The sequence below is a fragment of the Nannospalax galili genome, unplaced genomic scaffold (genome assembly GCF_000622305.1).
Source record: "Nannospalax galili isolate Female #2095 unplaced genomic scaffold, S.galili_v1.0 scaffold678, whole genome shotgun sequence".
NCBI classification, from domain to species: Eukaryota; Metazoa; Chordata; class Mammalia; order Rodentia; family Spalacidae; genus Nannospalax; species Nannospalax galili.
Window position 1 is genome coordinate 1,614,337 of NW_008341807.1, and position 5,849 is coordinate 1,620,185.

Here is a 5,849-nt window from a genome sequence, read left to right on the forward strand (position 1 = left end):
CTGTAAGTTAATTAAATTTAAAAGCATGTGATTCCAGGGACAGGAACCCAGGTAAAAGGTACTTCTTCTATTTCTGCAATATTTTTTAACATGTTTTGTTAAATTGTGGCTACTGTCACTCTGCATTTCTGTCAATGCTTTAAGATGTATAGGTACAGGTCTATAATTTGGGGAGCTGGATTGGTATACAATCCTTAGAGTTTCTGGTTTTCCACACAACTGCTATGTGCCTTTGCTCAGGAGTAACTATTCGAGGATGTTTTTATGGAGAACAGTTTTGGAAGTCAAAGACAATGATAAAGGCAGGCATGCTGACTGCTGACATACTGTCTCTCTCTGGGACGTAGATCAGGCAGTTCATTGCTTGTTGTAAAAGAGTTCTGTTCAGATTCTAGACTCTGGGTCCCCTCCTTCCCTATAATTCAACGATCTGTGTGAAGTTATGAACTGCTTTTTGTTGTGTGGCTTGGTGGCAGATGGAACATGGGCAATTAGCATAAGAAATGTGGATCATCTCACTGTATTATTGCTGATTGTTGTCATGTGTCTTATCCATTAAACTGTGGTACACTAACTTCTCTTGCAAGTGGGGTAAAAAATTTAAGGCCCTTTGTTGTTTTTCATGTTATTCATAGAGACTCACGTTCCTTAATTGCTTTAGTACCATTAGTAACATTAAACAGCAGAAATATTTTCTTTTTCTTTTATTTTTTTTGACAGGGTCTCCCTAGCTCCAGCCTGCCTAGAACTCACTATGTAGACCAGGCTGGCCTCTCTCTCAAAGAGATCCATGTGCCTCTGCCTCCTTCCAGAGTGTTGGGATTAAAGGCATGAGCCACCATTCCTGGCACAGAAATATTTTCTTTGCATTGATACAGCAGTAAATTGATACTGTAGATTAGCTGATGCATGACCTTTTCTGAGGAGATGTGAATAAATGTCTATTTACTTCAGACAGGTCACCAACAACAGACCGAATTAAGCATTCCGTCAAAGTCCATTGGCTTATTTACAGAGCATCTGTGAGAGGTTACTTACAGGAGTGTGGGCGACCCCCAAACAGCTGCATCACCGCAAAGCCTCACCGCATCAGGGATGACTTCATCATGGAATCTGCACCTTCCACGGGGTCCTGCTTTCAGTAACTTTCCGCCTCCTGCATACTCTAGCGCTATCTCACAAGATTATTCACACCAGGGAGGAGGCAGGAAGGAGTAACGAATGGAATCCCACATGAGGACCCTGTGACCTTCTCCTTGTCTATCCACTCGGGAGCATCAATAACTCCATTGCGATCTGGCTGTCACTGTATTGTTCTGCTTTCGTTGTTACGGCTTCCTGGACACAGTGGTCTCTAGTGTAAAATGGCTCCAAGGTACAGCACCAGGGATTGGCAAAGTGGCATTCGTGAGCCAAATGTGGCCTGCAACCTGGTTCGTAAGCAAAGGTCTTGAATAGTGGAAGGCACGTCATGCACATGTTATCTATTGCTACTTAAATGCTCCAATGGCAGAGTCAACAGGCTTCACCAGAGACACTATGGTCTTCAAAGGATGAAATACTCACTATCTGGCTCTTTAGAGAAAATTCTTACTGCTTTTGCTGTAGACCAAAGAAAGCAATCAAAAATACAACTCACCGTATTTGCAGTAGAGATAAAGGCAAAATAGTTATCATATCACTTGATAAAAAGGAATTTAGGGACTGGGGAAATAGGGTGGTTTGTGAAGTACCTGCCAGGAGAACATGAGTTTGATCCCCAGAACACACATAAAAAAGCTGAATATGGTGGCATCTGCTTGTAATCCTGGCACTAGGGAAGCAGAGGTAGGTGGATCCCTGAAGGTAGCTGTTAGCCAACCTAATCAATCAGACCCAGGTCCCAGTATAGCACCATCTCTCAAAAAACAAGGTGGACAGCTCCTAAGAAATGACATCTAAGGTTGATCTCTAGTCTCTATACACGTGAGCACACATGTATAATTTACCATGTGTACCTGCATAATGCCTGTACACAGATAAATATACACACGTACCTATGGGAGATTACGATAAGCCCACTGACTTTATGTACTACACTTCTGCGATGTCTCCAATGCTTAGGAAGTCACAGCTGCACATGGAAATCTCCCAAGACTCAGCAATACTCTCCTTCTTCATACCTTCCATTGTAGTAAACACATATGCTGCCTTAATAACTTTTCTGTGGCTGTGATAAAATATCATAACTTATAGAAGGAAGAGTTTATTTGGCTTACAGTTCAGAGGGATTAGAATCCATAATGGCAGAAGAGCCAGGGCAGCACAGATGGCCAGAGCAGAAAGCAGAGTGATCGCATCTTCATGCAGGCACAGGAAGCAGTGAGAAACTGGAAACCCGGCAAGAACTGTCTAAGCGCACCTCCAGTGATGCTCTTCCTCCAGCATGGCCACACCTCCTAAAGCCTCCCAAAACAGTGCCACCTTGGAGCCTATGGAGGATATTCTCATTCAAACCACCGTACGTGGATTCTCCTACAAGACTATAAATGTTTTAGGATGGAATCCATATCCATAAGCAGTTTAACAAATTGTAATTTCCATGATCTAACTTTCAGGATGTAAGAATCACCTTCATGGAACCTAGAAATACTTACATAAAAATAAAAATCTTTTTTTTCTTACTGTAAGTCTACGAAGCAAAAGTTGCCCCTACAATTAAAAATTAAATATGCTCTAATCTAATGCATTGCCTTTGTATATTTCTTTTTTTTAACTGTATTTCTTTTTATAGCTTTTTTGATTTATTATTATTTTATGGGTGTTTTGATGCATGTATGTAAGTGCACCGTGTGTGCACAATGCCCATGAAGGCCAGAAGAAGGTGTCAGCCACCATGTGCATGCTGGGAATCAAACCTCCAGGTCCTTTGCAAGAGCAGCCAGTGCTCTTAATCTTTGAGTTATCTCTCCAGCTCTCCAACTCTATTTCTTAAAAGTCCCACATGCGGTTTTGACTCCATTAGGGAGGAGATGAACCTAGAATAGACTCGTTCCTCTTGGCAGGGGAAGGCGTGTACAGGAATTAAGAAAGGTGATGATGGTGAAGATGCAGAAAACCTGGATATAACCAACTCTCAGAAGTAGAAGATGAATTAATAAGCCACAAAGCAATGACTATAGCCATCATTGCAAAATTCAGGTAGGCAAGAGCAGAGTGCAGTGGGCTAGACAAACTGCAAGAAGAGTCACCGTACGTAGAGGGCATTCTGAGCTGAGCTGTTAGATGGGAGACTTCAAGAAGACCTGGAAGAATATCCCTTAAGACAACCGGGGTGGGAAATGCTGTGATCTGAGCCTGGAATGGCTCTCACAGGCTCACGTGTGAATACTTGGTCCCAGCTAGTGGTGGTGTCTTTGGAGGTTGTGGAACTGTTTGGACATGGAGCCTAGTTGGCTTATGTGTGCTACTGGGAGCAGGCCATTGAGGGTTAAGATCCACCTCCAATTATGGTCTAGCCTGTCTTCTTCCAGTAATATGAGAAGCTGAGATGTGCTCTTCCATTGCCAGGAAGTCCACCATGCCTTCCCTCCACAACGGAATAAAACTAAACTGCTCAGCCAAAGCAAACCCTGACTCCCTAAGGTGCTGTTGTCAGGGATTTGTCCCGAGTGACAAGGAAACCAATACAGACAAGAGCCAGGCATTTTGCTAAATGACTCAAAATGTGGTATCACAGAAGCTGTGGATTTGGCTCAGTTGGTAGAACTTTTGCTTAACATGGACAGGCTGGGTTCAGTCCCCAGCACAGCATATACAGCATGCAGGTGTAGTGGTGCGTGCTTATAACCCAAGCACCCTGGAGGTAACGTTCAAGTCCAGCGTCCAGCGTCCAACAGTCCCAACCTAAAAAATAAAAAAAAAAAGCATTATCACATTGAATTACCGCAGAAATCTTACAACATGGAGCTGGCTGCTCCCATTTTACAGAAGAGTACAACTTGGATGTAACAGTTTAAGTAATGCTGAAGTGCTTGCAGAAATGCTAAGTGATAGCAAGTAGAGACTATTGATCAAGTTCTGATACTCTAACCCCAGCACTGCCTTCAATTTTATTACTCTGGATGCAACTGCATCCCCTGAGCTATCATCTCTTCATGGCGAAGAGGGCTAACCACCTAGAACTACAGTGAAAAAAGCCTCATTAAGATGGGGGTTGTAGTGTAGCAGTTAATCTTTATATTTTGCATCTGAAGTCAAGTTAGTGTCCCCTGAGACTCCTTCTTCCATTTCCACTTCAGCCATCAGGGAGTGGCTCTTCACGCGCTGCATCACCCTTTTGCTGATAATGTCACTGCATAGTCCCGATTCAGACCTGCTTCCTCTCAAGCATCTCTGACTATGGTGTTCACACTCTCAGTAAGTGTGTGAGCCTATTCCTTTTCTGGGCCACCTCATTAACATATCTAACACTTTAGAATGGGAAATGCAAAAGCTTGATCTGAATCTTTAAGACGTGCTAATAATAATTTTTCAGGCAAATCTCATTATTTCTCTGTACTTTCAGAATAGTACCACTCTAAAGTAATTATGATATATACCAGCTGCTGGTCCAGCACTCGAGGGTCTCAGACAAAGGCTGGAACCTGTTCAGAGAAACCAGCGGCTTGAAGGAGGACAAAAGACGTGGGGGAAGGGAGTCGATGGTAACCGGCACAGATCTTGGTTTTATCTTTCCACTCTGAGTCATTTACCTTCACCCCGACCTTAAAAAAAATTAAAAGAAAAGTAAAACTTTTATAGCCAAAGGGATTGAACGTGAAAAACTTTGCACGAACATTAACGCAAGATGAAGGCGTTCAAGAATAGAGGAGAGTTACACATTCCACAGAGGTCAAGTGCAGAATTTAAGTCTTTCCTTAAGTTTCGTGTTTTCACAGACTGAGTTCTAAGAAAAATCAGGTGCCTGAAGTGACCTCAATAGGATACTGTGTGTTTCAGTTACTTTTCTGTTGCTGTGATAAAACACCCCGAGTAAGACAACTTATAGAAAGAAGAGTTTATTGGGCTTAAAGTTACAGAGGGAAAAGAGTCCATTATGGCAGAGAGATACGGCAGGAGGCAGCTGGAGCTGACAGCTGAGAGTTCTCATCTTCAAGTAGGGACAAGAAGGAGAGGGTCAGACTGGAGGTGGGCAAGCTGTATATGCACAAAACTCTCCTCCAGTGACATGCTTCCTCCAGAATGCCCACGCCCCCTTAAGGTTCCATCACCATCTCCAAACAGCACCACACACTGGGGACCAAGTTTCCAAATATTTGGGAACCTACGTGGGACATTTTCATTCAAACAACCAAACTGTGCAAGGACCCAAATTTGAGTTTTCATTCTTACAGCCAAATGTCAGCAATCTCATGAAGAACAGTTACAAAAACTGAAGGAATGAATGTGTATATATTTCCTTTTAAAATTTTGTGTGTGAGGGACTGGAGAGATGACTCAGTGGTTAAAAGCACTGACTCCTCTTGCAGAGAACCTGGGTTCAATTCTGAGTACCCACATGGCGGTTATCAACCAGTCCGTAACCCCAGTTCCAGGGGATCTGACAAATGCCCTCTTCTGATCTCCATGGGCATTGTGCGGTACAGGCACATTTACACACATGCAAGCAATACAGTCATATGCATAAAATAAGAAGAATAAAAATAAATAAATAAGATAAAACTGTGTGCAGATGCATATGTGTATGAAGTAGAGGACACCCTCTCATGCTTTAAGTGATGTCCACCTTCTTTTTCAAACAGGGTCTCTTTATCTCTCTCACTGGTGTGGAACTAGCCAATTAGACAAAGCTGGCTGACCAGTAAGCC

General features: G+C 42.8%; 1 long non-coding RNA gene across 1 annotated transcript in view; it reads left to right on the forward strand.

Moving 5' to 3' along the window:
* LOC103737492 overlaps positions 1-2,686 on the forward strand; it is a 34,127-nt gene extending 31,441 nt beyond the window's left edge. The window contains exon 4 of the long non-coding RNA XR_607407.1: positions 955-2,686. This is a non-coding gene — a long non-coding RNA (uncharacterized LOC103737492). The remainder of the gene's footprint in view (positions 1-954) is intronic.
* The last annotated feature ends 3,163 nt before the right edge of the window (positions 2,687-5,849 follow it).